Source organism: Eleutherodactylus coqui, chromosome 5, assembly GCF_035609145.1.
Source record: "Eleutherodactylus coqui strain aEleCoq1 chromosome 5, aEleCoq1.hap1, whole genome shotgun sequence".
In the NCBI taxonomy this organism is placed as follows: domain Eukaryota; kingdom Metazoa; phylum Chordata; class Amphibia; order Anura; family Eleutherodactylidae; genus Eleutherodactylus; species Eleutherodactylus coqui.
Genome location: NC_089841.1, coordinates 184,361,024 through 184,382,233, shown reverse-complemented (window position 1 = coordinate 184,382,233; position 21,210 = coordinate 184,361,024).

Below are 21,210 nucleotides of genomic sequence, written 5' to 3'. Positions count from 1 at the left end.
GCATTGAGCGTTATTATATATAGTATGCTGCTGAGCATGTTTTTAGTTTCTCCTTCTGTTAAACTCTTTTCACCTTTATCTAAATACAGCTCAGTCCCCATGCCCATCTGTTTTTGCATAAAGCGCTGTATTTTACTGGAGAGCCTAGTTTGTTTTTTAAACCACTTACAAATTTTATGTGCTAAGCTCCGATAATAATTCAATCATTTCCACTATTTTCTATGAAAATGAGCTGCAACGAAAAGTGACAATGTGGCATGACTGTAAGCTAAAACTTGGCAACACAACTAATAAACCTCACAGAAAATCTAAATAAAATCATATTCGGATTATTATGTTCAAATATAATTCCTATAGAACAAAGACAAGGATTTCAACAAGACAATAGGACGTCTACCATGTGTAGTAGCCTGTATGGGCCATAATGCTAAAATGTAAAAACCTTGTATACAAATTGCCTCATCACTTGGTTTTGCTTCATGTAGTTCTGCACTCTTTCGACTTTCTTATGATATATCATGATTCTAATATTTTTCAACATTGTACTTTATGATTAAGGCCAACTCAATGAAATAAAGAGATGAGACAAACAGATGGTGTGAGCATTAAAATCAGCAATGCTGGAATTTGTATAACCTCTAAATCACAAAATAATAAAAAAAAATGTTACATGACTTTCCCACATTGGGCAATTTATTGTCTTATCACATCTATTGCTTTCCATGTCATGCCCTAAATAAAATATAGTCAGATCTTTCTGGTCAATGTAAAATAGTAATAGTGATGAGGGAATGGCAAAGACAATATTAGGCTCTGTTCACATTTGTGTTGGAGGCTCTTTCGTTTCCATTGAGAACTGGTGGTAGCCATCATATAATAAATGAAGGGCATGATGCAATGGTGAATAGAGCCTTTTGAGGAATACTCCAGGCAAAACTAAGATACTACATGATACCTAGGGGTCTTTTTACAAGGGCAGATCACCTGCCCACGGTAATGAGCTCTGACCAATTATGAACATGTTGGTCAGTGGTTATTAATTATATTTAGAAGGGCAGATGATCAATTGTATGGGGCTGAATAATTGTTAATGCAGTTGCACATTTCTTAGCTGGTCATTGGTTCAATTACAGGGCTTAACGACCAGTGAAATGAACGTTCAGGTGAATGTTCATACACAATAATTGGGCTGCATAAAAGGCCCTTAAGGCACAGCCTCTTTTTCTATCTTTGATCTTCTTTGATCGAAGGCCTTGTGTTAGACATAACCCAGTGTATCAGTTTTGCTCAGAGTTTTCCCTTAAAAAAAATAAAAAAGGCTATTCAAGTTCCAGCACTGAAGGTAACTAAACCGATAATACAATATAAAAGGTCTATTGTAACACACATACTTTATTGCCTCATTTATATCAGAATTTAGAACTGTATTCCCATTTTCCATTACAATTAATAAAGGGTTATTTTCTCAGCTGCATTCGATACAAGTTCAAAGTTCTAATAATATTGTTTGGGATTATATTTTTCGGCTGAAGAAATTGTTAGTTTTTCATCTGTTTTTTAATCATCCGAAATACATGAGAATGTGCATATAATAGGAGAACTAGTTCCTCTCATCATGACCACATGCTACAGAATGCATACAGCCGCAGCTTTGGAAGCAGAGAACGAGATAATGCCAAGGAAGGTAAATATGATTGTCACATTCCCTGATTTAGTGCTTCAGCTTCTATGAGCCAATAAATTTAGTTTATTGGGCTCATTGGAGCTGACAGATTCCCTTGAATGCATTGGGACTGTATTAAATTGGTAGTTTATCCAAATGTACTTGAGAATGCTATGAACACAGATCATTATTTGACCCTTCTTGTATTTATGGTTTAGCTACTTGTTGAAAACATTGTTCATTCTTTAATGAAACATAGTCCAGTTTCTCAACATATAACAGTTACAGTTTTCATCCATTATTATGAGGTAGAAATCAGTATTCATTTCATAAATCAGTTTTAAAGGGGTTGTCCAGTTGTAAATACTGATGGCCTATCAGAAGGATAGGCCATCAATAATAGATCGGTAGTGGTGTACTACCTAGGACCCCTGCTGATCAGTTCTTTGCTCAGTGGGTGTGCTCATACTATGAGCTGGTTTCTGCAGGATGCTTACAGCTCTGTTGTCCAGGCTTGATATTGTAGGTCAAGGTCCCCAGGGAATATGAAGCCTGGCCACTGCAGTGAGAATTGAGCTGTCTGCTTCCTGCAGAAACCAGCTCATTGTGTGAGCACCTGGACCCAGCAAACAATTGATCAACAAGGGTCCCAGGATAGCAGACCCCTGCTGACTTATTATTGATAGTCTACCCTGCTGATAGGCCATCAGTATTTTCAACTGGACAACCCCTTTAAATACATTATTATGTGATTTAGAAGTAATACCAATCCATAACTGGTTGAAAAATAAAAACTTTTAGTTTGAATGAGGCTTATATTATAGTTCTAGATTGTTTAAATTCTGTATGGCAATGTATAGAAGGATAGATAGATAGATAGATAGATAGATAGATAGATAGATAGATAGATAGATAGATAGATAGATAGATATTCGTCGTTCAGGAACACTTGTTAATAACGGTAAAAAAAAATGGCACTGAAATAGCATTTATAAACCACAAACTAAACCCTCTATTGCAGTGTTTCCCAATTACAGTCCTCAAGACACCCCAACATGACTTGTTGGAGTGCCTTGAGGACTAGAGTTGAGAAACACTGATCTAATGAAACAGAATGCATGGTGTGAATCTAAATCGGATAAGGAATTCATCGCTAAGACATTCCTAAAGGATTTTCATCAACATTAATTTTAGAAAAAAAAAGAATAATAATGCAGCCTGAGACTTTTGTTGTTTAATTGTTTCCAATAGTTTTTTTCTTCTCTGCTTTCAGCTCAGCACAGTGTCAACCCAGCTCTGAGCTGAACACTATTTGTCAGGCAGCATACCCATAACAACCAGTCTATCATAAATTCTAAATTGTCACTAAACTAATGAGCTGAGAGCTAAACCACAGCATTCACTATCTTATATTTCCGTATTAACCATATTTTTAAAAAAAATTAATGGAGGCAGAGAATGTCTTTAAAATGTCTAAATTTCCTTGAAAGTAAACAATTTCACTGTAAAAAATATGACTAAAAGTAATAGATATTTTTAAAGTACTAAAATTATACTAATTCTAAAATGGTTCTCTTTATTCTTCATCAGCTGCGTGAGAAGATTGCTGTTTATTTAAGAGCCATTAATGTGCTTTCCATTAATCTTTGTAGATGCATTGCGGCTTAGTGACAATGCCTTTCATCCAGGTACTGCGAAATATAACAGGATTACAGCTGCTCTTTATCTAAGTCTTAAGCATGCATTTTGAAGAATTATAATTACCCTGAGGGACAGTTTAAACTTAAAATATGTTCACTATGCAGAGTATATAAACATGCATAAAACTAAGTATTTAGAAGAGTCACAATTTTTCAAAATAGGAATATTTGGGCTCATTCGGATTAGGTACTCTTTCAATGAAGATCACAAATGTGTCAATGTGTAAAGCCTTAAGAAAATCAAGGACAGCATAACATGTAATTTAATGAATGTCCTATATGCCATCATTAGAGGTCAATTTAACACTTGGAATATTTTTGGGCAGGTAAGGTAATCTAGCATTGAGATCAACCATCTTAAAGACATACTCCAGTTTAATCATATAGGGTTAAACACCAACATTTCTAGATGTACTCAAACTTTACACTTTAAATTCTATAAGGATTTAGTCACTGGTTGCCAATCTTGGGGCTTTAGTGCTTGGTTGGTATTTGTATGACATCCATTAAGCAAACTACCCATTCCTTCACCCTCAAGGTCAAGAATTTACCTTGTAAAGTTATTACAAAGCCAGTGCTCTTTCCACTAGGCCCTTTTCTAATGACTCTTCATTGACAGCAACTTGTCAAAGAGTAAAATTGTGCTCAACAGTGAACGAGCTTTCATCTGAATGAGTCCTGTAACCTCATTAACAAAAGTATGCACTCAAGCTTTGGTCTTGCAATGAAACACAAATAAATCTCCTCTAACATACTGTAGCATAATATTTAATTATATTCCATGTCTCTGTTGACCACGCAGACACTTCCCATGCCCTGTAGACTATGAAAAGAAAAGTTTACATTATGTTTGCATACAAATTTCCAAGTTGTCTATATCTCTACAGTCCATGTGGCCAAGAGAATTAGCTTGAAATTATGATTATTGGAAATTATGTTCTATAGCTTGAGGAAGCATAAGTTCATAACTATAAGGAGTCTCAAGTACTATTCTCAGAGAAAATCTGAGTTTGGTGCCTATAGTGACCAATAAGAGTCTAGGGAGTTGAACTCTGTTTGGTGGCAATGGGCAACAAGAACATTGTTTTCTCTGACCTAGTTTTAATAAATGAAGTCTAATATATCTATAGACTATCACTATGTTCATTACAAAGAAAGGAGAAAAGAAGAATAGTATGATAACTTCTTGGATCAACAAATCTTTCGTTAAAACCAATGAAGTGCCAATCACTGGAAGGCCTTATAGGGAAAATACAGTTTAATATCTCTCTTATATGCTGTGCACAGCATAAATAATGGCTATACTATATAAGAATATTCTAAAATTTTACACATTTTCAAATATTATAATCCTTTGTCATATTTTCCTTTATATTCTAAAAGTAAATGTTACCTCCTTATAGGGTTTACCTGATTTGTTGGTCCATTGAATGGTATCATATTACTGTATAAACACTTTCTTTGTCCATAAGCAAAAAACTTCACATGAAAGCTAATGTTAGTGTATACATAAGCATGCACTATGTTAATCATTGTATATCCCACATGGCTTGTTAAGATGTACTGAAGATTTATGAGGATATACACCAGAATTGATGATATTTAAGCAAAGTACCTGAAAGCATACAACTTAAACAAGAAGAAATCTATGGTAGATGTTTACTAGAAAGACCCAATGAGACCTGTAATGATTCAGCAAAAGTCTCCATATTGGTATGAACTGGAGATTTCCGCCAATCACATTGAATAAAGACAACCTTACATTCCAACATGAGATTGTACAACAATCATTAGCAAAGCAATTTATGGTTAGAGTCAGACAGGGTAATACACTGATAGTATATCAAGTGTGTCATGCTGTAGATTAGTAGATCAATTGATAGGTTAATTGCAAATGCTCTCCATGGAGCCTTCAGCATGCATTGGAAGTTAGTAAGTATTAGTCATTTTCTGTACAAGAATTTTAAGCATTGCATTTTATGTTATGAAGCGTTATGCGTGCATTTTGCATTAGTATTATTGTCACAAAGGGCTGTAACTACTTAAGAAGACACTTTGAATAGTTCTCTAGTTTTTGCATGCATTACCGGTACATCTGACCAAAAAAAAGGAAAACATGCAATATTTTCTGTTTGGATGGGAGAGACATAATTTGGTCCACAAAGAACTAGAAAGCACAATTCGAAACTTAGCATTGAAGATGCACTAAAGCAAAATACTGTTTTCCACAACACAGTTGAACATCATGGCAAGCTACTCTAATCACTAAACATTTTTTGCAGTCAGAGGAAAGACATGATTCATGGGAATTAGATTCAGAGTTTACTATAACAAATGATATTTTGTAATGACTGCCTATAGGTAATGGTTCTCAAGTTCTTTGCCAGTCATGTAATTTCGGCTTTGGAGACTACAGCTTAAAAGGTCTATATTCTTGTAATGTGTAATTGTCAACTACAGATACCGCCTACAGCAATAAATACACGGCAAAGCAAAGGACTCTACTGCCATTACCCTAAGGTAGGTATGTGGGAGGCTATGTATGAAGCAGAGGGATGGAAAATCGCCTTTATCGTACTTACCAGCTCTCTTCAACATTTGGTAAGAAGAGTAGGAAAACTATATCAACTACAATTTTGTTTGTATTATATAAATCTGACATGCAGAATGAATATTTGTATGCATAAATTATGTAGGATCCGTGTACTGTATATAAGGTATTAGTAGACTCATGCTACTGCTTACATGAACACAGTGATATGTGCTTCTTAACTGTGATTTTTTGGGGGGCTTGAATATTTAAAATAGATTATTTCAACAGATGTCATTAAGGGTCAAACTGGCCAACAAGACAACCAAATGATCATCACATGTTCCGATATGATAACAAGGTGAAAAGACAATACCATCAGCTCCAGTAGGAGACAACCATGTCTGATATTGACAGCTGTGCAGCTCATGTGTGTCTGGTGTTTATCATGTCTTGGGGTTAATTAAAAAAAAAACCTATAATAATATGGCACTTATGTTCATAAATAAAAATACAGTTCACAATGTGATTTAAAGTGCATGTCCTTTTTTAAGGGTGAAAGGTGAGTCCTGAGAATAATTTATTTTACTGATATTATAACAAAAACACTTCTTCATACATAGCCTCACTCACAAGGAACATATAGAGCAATAACCTTGATCAATAATGTTTGGAGTATGTTAAAGGGAACCTGTCACCAGGACAGGCCCCTTTACATTTATTACATCTGTAAGAAGCGATAATGATACTAAACAAGGAGGTGCAATTGTGCCTCATAAATTGCTTTCCAAAATATAGATGGCTTACCATTTAGCATTTTTTTACCACGTGAGCTTACTCAACCATTGAGCAGAGCCAACTGACATTACTTGGGATGTCATGACTCACATGCAAGTAGTCATGTGAGTAAGGCTTCTTTCTCACGAGCGCATATCAGCCGGCCATTTTCACGGCTGCCCAATATGTGCTGTGATCTGATGCATTGGTTTCCAATGCATCAGATCACATGGGCGTATTTGCCAAAAGTAAAAACACCCGGCCGGCCAATATAGCACCGGGCATTTTTACGTCAAGCCCAAAACATAGTTCTGGAACTATATTTGGGCCGGAATACATCGGGCCACTGCATGGGCTTCTATGAGAGCCCATGGCAGCGGCCGTAGGTCGGATGGAGTTTAGCAGAGTGGCTGCTAAACTACCTCCCTCTGTTCTCCTCCCCTTTCCCATCCAGGCTTACTTCCCCTTCCCGCTCGTTCTCTGCAATGGGATGGGGTGGGGCGGAGCTAAGCGCAGATCCACCCCCTTTTCCTATTGATGGCTATGGACAAGGGGTGGGACATGGGCGGGGCTAAGCACCAACCCTCTTACCGCCCATTGTCCATAGCCATCAATGGGAGGAGGCGGGGCAGACTGGTGCTTAGCTCCACCCCCACCCCACCCTCTCCCATTGCACAACCCGAGTTGGGATGAAGAAAGAGTAAGCCTGTGATGGGGAGGGAGGGGAATGGGAGATGGCCTTTTGAGGTCGGCGCATTTGCACCAACCTTACCAGGCCATATTAACGGACGCACAAATGTTTGATTTGAGCACCCGTTCACCAGTTTCTTTGCCCCCAACATAGCGTATATCGGCCGGCTATGAAAACGGACGGCCGATATGCGCTCATGTGAAAGAAGCCTCAGGCTCACTTCTTATTTACCACTTATAGGGCAATTTAATTGGTACAATTGCACATAAAGATATCAGATATGAAAGGGCATCATTCAGATGCCATAATCTAAAAGGAACCTATCCTGGGAACAGTTTCTCTATAGTGTTGCACTTTTCTTTTGGTTTTTCAGTAAAAAAAAAAATGAAACCATGTTGATTTATTGGTGTGAATAGCACAGAACTGTTTCAGTACATTAGTGTGTTTAATATTGTTAGTGTTGTTAGTAGTAGAAAATGTTAGTAAATGAGCATCGCAGACTCCAGATCATTTCCTCTGAGTTTTCACACTCAGTTGAATCACATCACCAGACAATTGAGAAGACAGGACAGGCAGTTGATGTTAGTGAGTTTGCTATTTACAAGTTAGTAGTAAAAAGAGAAAACGGGCAGAGTCAGTAACTGGAACAGTTTGCTGTGTCTCTGCATGGTTAGTAGAAAGTGAGGTTAGTATAGCATGCTTTAGTTCCCGGTTAGTCTTGTTAGTTAATATTAAGTGGTGTTAGTTTTAACCAAAGCTGTAGACTCAGTTATTGCATTTACTGTGTGTCTGCAGTTGTTAGTATGTTAATACACATGCAGTTGTTCACCAATAATACGACTGGGATGCACACATAGACTGGTTACAACAGATATTAAAGTCCTTCGATTGACATTAAATTTTAACAGACGTTACGTCAATCTTGAGAACCTTGCATCATGTTTCATAAGACGATGTATACCATTATCTGTCATGTATTTTCCTCATTGGCCTGCCATTCCCTACACATCATAAATGCTCTAAACATGAAAAGATGAAGAAGAACATGTTAAGAGTTCACATTCACATGTGTTATTATAAGAGTTTTTGAATAACCGCTGTGATATAAAAAAGAACACTATTTCACAATTTTACTAACAGATGATCTTTTTTTATATCACTATGCCATTCCTAGATTCAATGACTACAGTGCAGACAAGTGTATCATTGATTTGGCCTTAATCATTTGTATCTCTGATGATAATAAAACATTACTTAGATTAAAGCAAAAAGAGTTTTGGATGAGGAAGAAAGAACATACAAGGCAACACACAAAGTGCTCCCGAATCATTGAGTTCAGTTCTTACATGACCATCCATCCCAATAAATGTGGTGTAAACGGAATGGGAAATGTTAATAGGAGCAATGAAGCATGTAGTATATGATGATGATGTTATTTCAAATCAAAGTCTGAAAAATCTTATTAGCTTCCAATCATCCTGGAAGTGACCTATATTCTGCACATACACTGTATGTATCATCTAATCACATTTCCACAACCTTGATCCCAGTTGTTCTGACTCACGTCTCCATCCATTTCTGCTTAAAAATAACTTCCAATATGAAATTCAAACACAATATATCCTGAAGTAATGAGTCGTACCACTGAATAGATTACTAGAGCCATAAGTGGCAATTATTTCAAAATGTGTAATTCGCCATACTTATCATTGCAGAGATTATAGTGGAGGAACTTGTATATCTCCTAATGACATTTCTCGTACATTGAAGAGTCTAAAGTGCTCAAGAGCAAAACCCTGAGGTAATGGCTTCCTTTCTTTAAAACTGCCTTAAAAATGGCATTTTTACAGCACCTTCTTACAATTGACATACATCCACAAGATAGAGGGTTAAAGATGCAAAAGGATTACGCCCTGAGAGACAATATATTATGTTTTGACCCATAATTGCCATATTCACAGCATGATCAGTAACGTTTTTTATAACCTCTAGCTAGCAAAGGATTATTAATGCCTGCAAAGAGACAGCTATGGCATTGCGGTGTAACCTATATTGAATATATTGCGCACCTCAAGGAATTGACCCTATGATACTAATATGACATTCGTTTACAATGATATTGCCATGCATAAATATTCCACATATCCACCAACAGTATGTAATAGATTGATGTCCATTAACATTACCTGTCACTTTCCCTTATACAGTATATTGCTTATTTCTCCACAGTCTTATACTATTGAATGCATTTCCAGCAAAAACATTCCAACTACATTGAATAGACGTGATAGATATCCCCGATTGCTTCCCTTTCTCCAACTTAAAACTTGCAACTATACTATACTGGCATGATTTGCAATTAGAAAGTAGCAACATTTTCCCTCCAGCACACAGGGAATACAAACAATAGTGCATCTAATGTTTCTCATTTCCCGTCCACTCTATCCCCCTTCCACATTATTAAAGCTCTTGATACAAATGTAACATTAAAGCCAGATACTAATAAGCTACATCCAGTCACTGTAATTATCCCTTGCCTGAAATCTCCATTAGATGTTCTTTGATATCTTTTAAAGTGCTTTGGCATTAACATACAATGGCCAAGGACCTTCCTTTAATAATCACTATGGATAAAGCATCTCCATCAACCTCACAGGAAACTAAGTACAGCTAACTACTTTATTGTATGCAGCAGATGAGTAATCTACTAATTCAAGCATAATAAAAAATAAACAATCAAATAAGAGCAGATGACATTGGAGAGGTAATTAGCTTAATTGTCTTTAAGCATCAAAGGAGTGTGAAAGCTTATTTCGGAAAGGAATATGCATTCCGACTTCTAGTTGCTAATTATTCCCATAAAGAAAACTGCATTTTCCAAGATAATCTGTTCAAACAAAACATCTGCAGATCATTTGGAAACACACAAAGGTTCTGGAAGCCACAAAGCACCTTGTAAAGGGAAATATGCATGGTAGAAAATAAACCTCCCTTTTCTTCAAGGTTAAGAAGAGAAGGTTAGAGATTAAATGCTATACTAGATGGCTTTAAACACATTTTGAAAAAAAAGTTAATAAAGAATGCCTATAATAATACAAAAAGAATACAAAAAGAATGCAACAATACAAATAGAATGCTACTCATATTAAATGGAAGCTGTTCAATGATGTGGCAAACGTCGAAACCCACATATCAGGTAAAATCTTAGAAAACGCACTTGAACCTACTTTTTAATCAAGTTTCAATTATTTCTAAAAGTGATTAACATTTAAGATTAGCACAGTATGCTAGAATACCAGAGGCTTAATAGGATACAACATAGGATAATGCAAATGAATGCTAATTTCTAGCAAGAGAGATTTCTGATGTATAGGCACTCCTATGTCTGACAAATTGCAAATAGATACCCCCACTGAAAAAGTGGACGGAAGATAAAGGAGTTGTATACTTTAAAATTACCTATGCTCTATTTCGTAAATGGGTGCTGATTTTAGAGGCCATGTTAAAGAGTGACTATTTACATAGTGATATACAAAAAGCAGCATCTGTGGATGTGATCAATGATGTAACTGCAGCAGACATTGCAAACCCATGCAGAACCCTCTGCAGCATAAGAGAATGGCAATGCTGTAAGTAAGGGGACTGTTAGAAATGTAGCATTTCTTAGAAAGCATCATAACCATATAGGAGACTACTGTATATGGATTTGTCTAAGTAGACAAAAACACATAATCGTTCTGCAGCATTCAGGCGCTAAATTTCCATACATGTGGTATTATCACGAATGCCCAATTTTCAGTTATATCCCAGCATACATCCAACGTATTTTGTAGACTACATAATGCAACAATTTAATTCTGTATTCTTCATTTCCTTTTTCTGAGCAGGAATCGGTATTCCAGTTTTCAATCACGTACAAGAAACCATCTGTGTAGGTCCTTAAAATAAAATATCACTCTGGCGATGTGATCACATTGATGAGGTGTACTGTACGTGCAGAGTAACAGATCATGGCTTCTTCCCTGCATGCAGCAACACATTGATTTCTGGAAATAGCACTCCACAGACAAAGCACTTATCTGAAAAGAATTGAAATAAATACACCATCAAATGCCGTTCAGTTGTGCCTGCAATGTTATGTACCAGTAATTCAATTCTGCTGCCTCCTAATTACATCTGGCCTCAACTCGCATCTTAAATTCATGCTGATTGGCAAAGTAGGTGGCAGATCATTGTCACAAATTGTATACACTCGGGTCTTCAAGGCTTAAAGGATGATATTGATTAGAGCTTGTTGACATTCAGACAGAAGAAAAAATAATTGGTTCTGCAGATTATCGTACCTTTGGTTCATTTTCTTGACACAAAGAAGGTGTGACTTATGACTGCAGGTTTAAATTTAGCTTTTCTTCATGATGAACTGACACTTTGTAAATTACCATTAAGCATGCTATCTGGTGCAATTTAAAGCTGACAAGCAAATGATCGTTAGCTGATTAGTAAAATGAAGGCACTTAGTTAAAACTCCAATCCCATTTATAGTCAGAAATCATGGAGGAATATGGAATATTTTGCCTAGCATGCTATATGCAATAACCACTCTAGAAGTCACTATATTTCTCTGCTAGGATTTATGCCACCATTGCAGTAACTTGGTTTGGAGAACTGTGGATGTCTCACAATACAAATAAAAGTCATATATATATATATATATATATATATATAGATAGATAGATAGATAGATATGTTTATATATATAAAACCACAATTCCCAAAACGTTGCAATGCTGTGTAAAATGTAAATAAATGTTTAAAAAAAAAAAAGAATAGATTGATGGTGAAATCCCAAATAACCATATTTTATTCACAATAGAACATATAAGAAGTTGAAAGTGAGACCTTTTTCCATTTCATTTAAAAGAAAACTCATTTAGAAATTGAAGGCAGCAACACATCTCACAAAAGTTGGGACAGGGTTAACAAAAGACTGGAAACATAAGTTCTACTAATGAAAAATAGCTGGAGGTTCAATTTTCTGTCACATGACGGTGTGTAAAAAAAGCATATTAGAGAGGCAGAGTCTCTTAGAAGCAAAGATGGTCAGAGGTTCACCAATCTGTGAAAAACTGCATATAAAATTGTGAAGCAATTTCAGAAAAGTGTTCCTGAACATAAAATTGCAAAGACTTTGAATGTCCCATCATCTACAGTACATAATATCATCAAAAGATTCAGAGAATCTGGAGAAATTCAAGTGCACAAGGGACAAGGACAATGGTCAATAGTGGATGCTCAAAATCTATAGGCTCTCAGGTGCAACTACATTAAAAACAGTTATGATTCAGTAATGTAGATCACTGCATGGGCTCAGGAATGCTTCAAAATATCATTGTCTGTGAACACAGTTTGCATTTTCAGATGAATCAAAAGTTTAAAATCTTTTTGAAAACTACAGAATTTGTGTCCTACACACTCAAAGCCAAAGGAACTATCCAGCTTATCAGTGCACAGATCAAAAGCCTGCATCTCTGATAGTAAGGGGTCGCATTAGTGCCTATAGCAAGGGCAGCTTACACATCTTGAAGGCACTATCGATGCTAAGCAGTATATAGAGGTTTTAGAACAACATATGGACCCATTCAGACAACGTCTATTTCAGGGAAGGCCTTGCATATTTCAGCGACACAATGCTAACCCACATACTGCATCCATCACATCAGCATGGCTTCACAAAGGAAGAGTCCGGGTGCTGAACCGGCCATCTGCAGTTCAGAACTTTCACCAATAGAAAACATTTGGCGCATTATGAAACGAAAAATCCACCAAAGACGACCCAGAACTGCTGAGCAGCCAGAGTCATACATCGGACAAGAAATAGGACAACATTGCTCTCCCTAAACTCCAGCAATTGGTCTCTTCATCTCCCAGACATTTCCAGACTGTTGTAAAAAGAAGAGGTGATGCTACATGATGGTAGACATACCCCTGATCCAACTTTTATGAGATGTGTTGCTGCCATCAATTTCTAAACAAGTTAATTTTTTAATGAAATGGAAGAATGTTTCACTTTCAACTTCTGATTTTGTTCTATGTTCTATTGTGAATACAATGTGGTTATATGAGATTTCCAAATCATTGCATTCTTTTTCTTTTCATTTTTTTTACATTTTACACAGCATCCCAACTTAAATTATATCTTATAATATATCTCACTGAATGTATGATCTTTGCTAGAAGATATCCTGCCACAAGCCAATACACAGAATTATTCAAATTGCCAATCAAGGTGTGGACATGTGCCATGTGCCCCCTACAGCTCTACTAAGTGGATGAAAGGGCCCGTAAAGAAGATTGATTTATGTGAAGCTCTTTTTCAGCACAATGATTAGCACTACAGGAGGTGATTTTTTTGTGGCTGGCATAAGATGCACTAATGTAAAAAACATCTGTCCAGTTGACAGGTTCCTTTTAAGAATACGCCAGTAAATATTATGTACTGTTACTTTCCTAACTGATACTTTTCTTGTTCTGTCAGCACTTAATAATCTACAATTCTAACGTTGTCGACTAAAGGGTATCACACCAGTGATAGAGAAGAAATGGAATTTAATTTATATTTCCTGGCAAATTAAAAAATACATGTCCAAGATTCAAGGAGGATACTGATAAGTCCTGTCTGTTATTATTTCAATTACTTTTAGACTAATTGTTTAATCAGATCAACGAATATTGTTTTCTAATAGTGTTTGTAAATTTCGAAATTGTAATCTGATAAAAAAATTTTTTTGCAGATCTGAAATGAAGATGGTCTCCAAACATCAAGACAAACTTTTGAAAGGAATCTTATTTCTTCAAGACAATGTTGCCCCTCACAAGGCAGGCATATGTCCCAGAAATTGGCAGTTCTTCACTTTGTAGTCCTGAAACATCCAGCCTACTCACCTGATCTGTCAATTTCTGAATTCCTACCAGAAGTTTGTCAGGATGTTTGAAGACTATGTTTGCTTCAGATCTGCAAATATAAATACATACTCAGGCTACAACTATGAAATTTAGGTCAAACACATAGAAGGCTCTAAACTTTAATGTGAAAACAGTATTGTTAGTCTAAAAGTAGATGAAATAGGAAAAGCTAAAGATCTTTTTATCATCCACTTGTATTACTTGAAATTCCATTTAAAGGGGGTTTCCCATACATGTCATTTATAACATATCCACAGGAGTCTCGTCGCTACAAACAATTTCAGCAATGCCATTAATGTCTGATGGATAAGGGTATCACTTCTAAAAAATATAGCAGCTTCTCTCTCAATTCAAGTCAATGGAGGTTATACAGTAGGAACAGCTGAGCAAGTTCCCACCTACCAGTTAGATTGGTCACAAATATATAATATGGAGAAACTACTTTAAATCATTAATATGGAAACTCTAAACCTCTTTCTGAACAAAAACATTGCTTACCTTTTTGTTATAATATTGCAAGCACTGTAGGTGGCGCTGTTCAACCAGCTCCACCTTAATTCTCCCCAGGGTAAATCATGTGATGCAGCCAAAGTTTTCAATCTCTTTAATAATGGTAATGTTTGAGAAGCAACCCCTTAGGTTATATATTAAAGTACATTTTCTTTAGTGGCCTTTGGAAATGCACTATTGAGTTGGCGTATTAGTTTTCTATTAGCTTTCTAATAAAAAAATTGTCCTAAAACAATAAAGACCTAACACATATATATGGAAAAATTGCAGTTGTCCTGATTGCCACCAATGTGATTATTGTAAAGCCAGTGAATAATCCCATTGTTTTACATGGGAATGGTAAAGATGAAGCAGGTCCTCTTGTGAGAAATCTGCAATCTGGTGATGCTACATTTGAGTCATCACATCCTACAATAGGATATATCCGACTTACTACTTAATATACTGACAGACACGGGGCACAATGCAAAACATTACTAATTTCTTTGAGTGTTCTATTTTGGCTGCAGAACCGGCACCATCTGTTCATAGAAGCTAAAACTTCCTGTAAACAATCGGGATGATATTTTTCATACATAATTAAAAACCCAAATAGCTAACCTTAGGATAATAGGAGGCTGCAATAATGACACCAATCTTCAACAGAACCCATGTATGTGTAACAGGACAAAATGGCATAAACACAGGTCACCAGTCAACAAATCCTAGAAGAAAAAGAGAAAAAAGCAACCGACGCAGCATAGAGAAAAGACACGCAATGCCATTAAGCCAATGGATTATCCGGTATGTTGTGTGACCCCCATAGGTAATCACGATATCTGAAAGGTACATATTAGCTGCTCCTAAACATATAATAAGTTCACTTTAATCTATAAATTACAGATAAACTAGTAAAATCTGTGATCTAGGGATATTTAGCATTGTACATATTGATAGATATGGGATTAATTCATATACTTTTAATTTAGAGATTACATTTAAAAAGTAAGAACACTGACCTTATAAAAATGTTCATTTCCTAATGTAGTCACTAAGTACATACTTGGTAACTTAGAGGATGGGAATAGACCAGCTTCACACATAGTGACTCCTGGGGAACTAATCAAACCAGAATTACAACGCAAACATGATTTTCATAACCATAATAGTTCAAATTGACACCACATATATCTACAGTTGTCTTACTGGGAAAAATGGGTTGATAGCTGTTTCCTTCCACCTGATCTTGTGAATGTAGCCAATGCTGTCCACTGTGATGCTAAGCTTAAAAAAACACACAAAAAACGTAATTTTATTTTTTCAGGGGCCTTTGCTGAAAATCATTAAAGACAAGTACTATATATTTCTTCATTTGGGAAACACATGATGTATTTTAAAATCGAATGTTTCTTCCTACGACGAAAGACTACCTCTTTTTGCTAATGAAATCTCCATTTCAACGCCGCTTTTAGACTGCAAACACACAGAACTTACAGAGATGTGTACCAAAATTGTGCCAAACTTTTGTCATAGAATATTGGCAGAAACTAAGCCAATCGATAGATGGAAAAAATGTTAAAAATGTCCTATAAATATCATACAATATGAATCACTATGATTATTTGGCACAGTTTCAGACTGTGCAGTCTACGTTTACAGTGTCTGACTGGGTTAGTAAATCTACTCCATTATTACTCTTTTTGTTGCAGTTTTTTATCCCTTTCTTCTTGGTGTCTAGTAGGAGCACTGAATGATTCCCCATGCCGTGCATACTCTTGGCATACCCCCCATGGTGTTCAGTTATACAGTGTACTGTACAAATAACCATACCATATAGTGCTTAATTATAATACTGTATAGTGTGCTAATGCCAGTGCGTTATATTGGCCAAATGGGGTGACAACAGGATTATAGTTCTATATTATTGGTGACCTGGGTCAGTATAAGCTGATTAAGCAGGGAGTGCTGGCATCCCACTTGGACCGCAACTGTTTATAGAGTTTTCACTAATGGGCCTGACTAATTATATGCAGCCTTGTACTTTATAGAGTAGGCAGTTTTGGCTCCTTATAATTGTCCTTATTGGTCCATGGACACATGCAAGCAAATGTTAGTCACACCCCGCCCATACTGTCAACATCAATTTATTTGGTGTGATCTTTGTTAGTATATAATAATAAAAGTTATATTTAGGGACCCACTTAAGAGTTTATTGCCTCTGGCATATGGTATCATATATTGGCCAAAAAAACACTTCCATACACTTCCAAAATAGCAATACAATACAATATTACCACTACCATGCACTGCTAAAATAATACACTGTGCAACATCAAAGAAGCAGGGCTACATAGTATATGCACCACAATAGCATGTACAAATAATACTAACATACAGTGACCACATAGCAGCTTCATATGTAAAGTATAACATTGTATAAAAGTGCTATGCAATTCATGATGGTCTCAAGTTATCTGAGGTGCCCCCTTCAATAGTATCAACTGATGCCCCCAGTTGACCATACAGGGCCCATGCTCTTTGATCTGGCATGAACAGGAGAGAAGTGACACAAGTCAGTGTACAGAGAGAAAACCTTTCATATAAAAGATAAACTTCCTGTGAGCTTCCATTAAATGTAGCTATGTGTAATGAAATGGTGATCACCCAAATAGTTGCTAGAAAAAGATGATATTCTAAAGTCTGCAGAATACACTAAGGCCCAATGACCAAGGGTGGGTTTGATTTGCGGAATCCGCATGGGTGCCCCACACAAAAGGTCTGCAAATCAAGCCGCCCATAGGGAAACATGGGTGTCCACAGAGGAAACAAAGCATGCTGATATGATTTGCAGACCTTTTGGTCTGCAACAAATCACAGCATGCTCTATTTCAGTGCAGATCCTGCATGGAGGGCTTCCATCTGCAATTGAACTGCGGATGGGCCGCGGATTCCACAGGAAATCAGGAGTTAAAAAAATGCCGGCGCTTCTGCACACATCTGCATTGAAGAAGATCGAAGACCCGGATGGGTAAGCAGAAGACCCGCAGAGTCCTCAGTCAAGGGCAGGGTCAAATTCTGCTGCAGGCTCCTGCATGCGGAATCTGATCCGCCCATAGACATGAGGCCTAAGGGAAGACTTCAGATGTTTTTATTTTTATTTGACAGATTTTAATTTCACTTATACTGTTGATTTAATCTTCATTGTTTATTTAAAGGTGGCTGTCTGCTTTGGACAATTACTTTTTACCAAAAGGACATCCCAAAGTAAGACTTATTATGTGGAGTCCTGCTGCTGAGACCCACAACAATCAGTTATAAATTGATGAGGAATCTAGCACCTCGGCAGGGGAAATGAAGCATTACACTGTTTGCATTCAAATAGGTGGACTATTCATACAATGTATGGACATTAAGGTGACCCGAAAAACTCTCAACTACAAGCAAGACACCCTCAATTTATTTTCCTTTTAACAAAACTTTATTTAGGGCGAGTTTCAGGTTCTTCTGTCTACGATAAGGTTGAGCTCAGAGACCAGGAATTTTCAGACTCTCACTAAAAATTGTCTTCTTTTCAGCTAAGTCTCTTATTATGCATATTTACTTATTATGTCATGACCTGTAGGTTATATTTATTCATTTTATTTCAGGACTTATTCTATTCAGTATAGCATTAACATGCAAAAGTAGGGAGATCTGGGGAAATCATATATTTGGAGATCTTTTTGCTGGAACAGCACAAATGTTGTGTAGATTGTCGGGACAAATATTATTAGTACATAACAAATGCCATTGTCAATACTTAATGTTTTAAAGTATAGCGCTTGTTTTGCTAAAGCAAATTCTTAATATTAATGCTGTAGCTTGTGTAATTGGAAATCTTACACGTAAGCGCCATTTCTCATAATATACACCATCTTACAGTTGGAATTTAACCCTTTCCAATCCAATTTTCTATCCTAGTTTTTCTAGGGGCCTTACTCTTTTTCTGCCGTTATACAACGGCACTATCTGCTGGCTAAAGCCAGTACTGCATGAGATGAAACGTTAGATAGGCACCGACAGCAGAGAGGCTGGCAATATACAGTAAGAGAACCCCCATTGGTTTCTTCCAACATCGGAGCTGTGCAGCCTTAAATCATAATGTCTTCAGAGGCCAGACAGTGGATTGGAAAGGGTTAAAGCAAAAGCTTTACCCTAACATTACTGTTACCAGATGTAACAAATTGGGAAGGTGTCTTGCTGTAAAGCTGACACTTTATTTTTTGCCATATTCCATGGGCCACCCTAATGGACATGCTAGGTCCTCCAAAGCAAAGGAAAAAAATTGAAATTTACAGTTACTCTGAGATCGGGCTAACAGATGATATTCATGAACTGGAGAGCCCCTCTTTATTACTTGAGAATTTTCTAATAAGGTATTTGGGAAATTATTTTGTAAATCAGTCAACCCGTCAGTAGGATTTAGATATACTAGAGATATTTTGGGCAATCTTTCTAACACTGGTATGATTTCCTATTTTCACATTTTCTTTAATATACCATATGCTAATTTTTATGTTTTAATATTGCTTAAGGGTGTTGAAAATAGACATAAAATCCAATCAAATTTTTAAAAAAGTCAGCAATAATATAATGATTTTTACCATGCTGCTTGAGGCATTTCTGCTTTCTATTGTCTTCATTTTAATGTAATTTCTGTTAAAGATAGAAGGTTGAATAAGTAACTGGAATATATTATTTGGAATATGCTATTATGACTGAAAAAGACATTATTTTCTGAAAAAGCTATGTGTTTATAGGGAACATCGTTCTGGTGGTGTGAAAGAGTAGTTATATAGCATGAAACAGTAGTCCTTTAAGGTTTGTGCAAGATGAACAAACATACAGTGATTCATCCGTTCAAACAATGAGGCCATCTCATAACACAATGTTGTTCTCAAGTGTGTGGCATCAGCAGATTTCTTGTCAAAAGATAATTAGCAAGTGATAGCAATGTGCCTTCTGTGTGACAGTGCAGGCCTAATTACAATATGTTTCAGGCTACATCAGAGTATTTATATATGAATATATACTGTCAATTATTATACAGTAAAAAATAGTATACCTTGTTCATTTTACATAAAATGACGAGAAAGCAGGTAGATTTGAGGAAAATGCTATTTCTATGTGTGATGCATTGAATGTCAATAAAGAATGGGACTTTAAAAAAATGTAGCATTAAAATCACCTGCCTAATATTTTGTAGGCCCCCTCGTGCCAATAAAAACAGTTCTGGCCAGTCAAGGTATGGACTTCACAAGACTTCTGAAGGATCTCTGTGGCACCAAGACCATTGAAGGCACTTTCAGAATGTATAGGTGTTGTCAGCAGCACTCAAAGTAAAGCCCACCTGTAGCTGGAGCTGTTGCCTGCACGTCAGACGGGGGATGGATCCAGTATCCACTATGCCAAATGTCTATTATGAAGGATGTCTCACAGCAGATGGGGTAAAATTGGAAAGTGTATTCTTCCCACAACCTACTTGGAGACCGCAATGTTTCAAGCCTTGACAAAGGCTCCTGAGATAGGAGCCAAATCGCTGCGCTCTCCAAGTAGGTTGTGGGAGGAATAAAGTTTCTAATTTTATCCCATCTTCCGTCGGACATCCTTAATAGTAGACATTGTTGGCACTTTAAGTGGTGAACAGGGGTCAAGATAGACACTGACACTGTGAAGCTATATAACCCCATATACAGCAAGAGGCTCTGCGCTGTGTGTTCTGACACCTTTCTATTATAGCCAGCATTATATTTTTCAGCAATTTATACTACAATAAGTCTTCTGTGGGATTGGACAAGGCATGCTATGCTTCACTCTCCACACGTATTAACCCTTTCCAATCCACTGTCTGACCTCTGAAGACATTATGATTTAAGGCTGTACAGCTCCGATGTTGGAAGACATCCATCGGGGTTCTCTTACTGTATATTGCCAGCCTCTCTGCTGTCGGAGCCTATCCAACGTGTCACCTCATGCAGTACTGGTTTTAGCCAGCGTATAGAGCCCTTGTATAACAGCCGAAAGAGTAAGCCCCCTAGGAAAACTAGGATACAAATTGGATTGGAAAGTGTTAATGAGCCTTGGGCACCCATGACAGTGTTGCTGATTGGGTACATACTGTTCCAACTGCTACACATGCGGAATACGCCACAAGACCTGCCATTTTGTAGATTCTCTTGCCCAGTCCTCTACCAATCACAATTTGGTCCTTGTGAGATTCTTACACTTACGGGTTTTTCCTGCTTTTAAAACATTATTTTCGGGAGCTGACTGTTTATTTGATCCCTACTATATCATACTCATTGAAAAGTGCCATTGTCATAAGATAATCAATGTTATTCCCTTGACTTCTCAATGA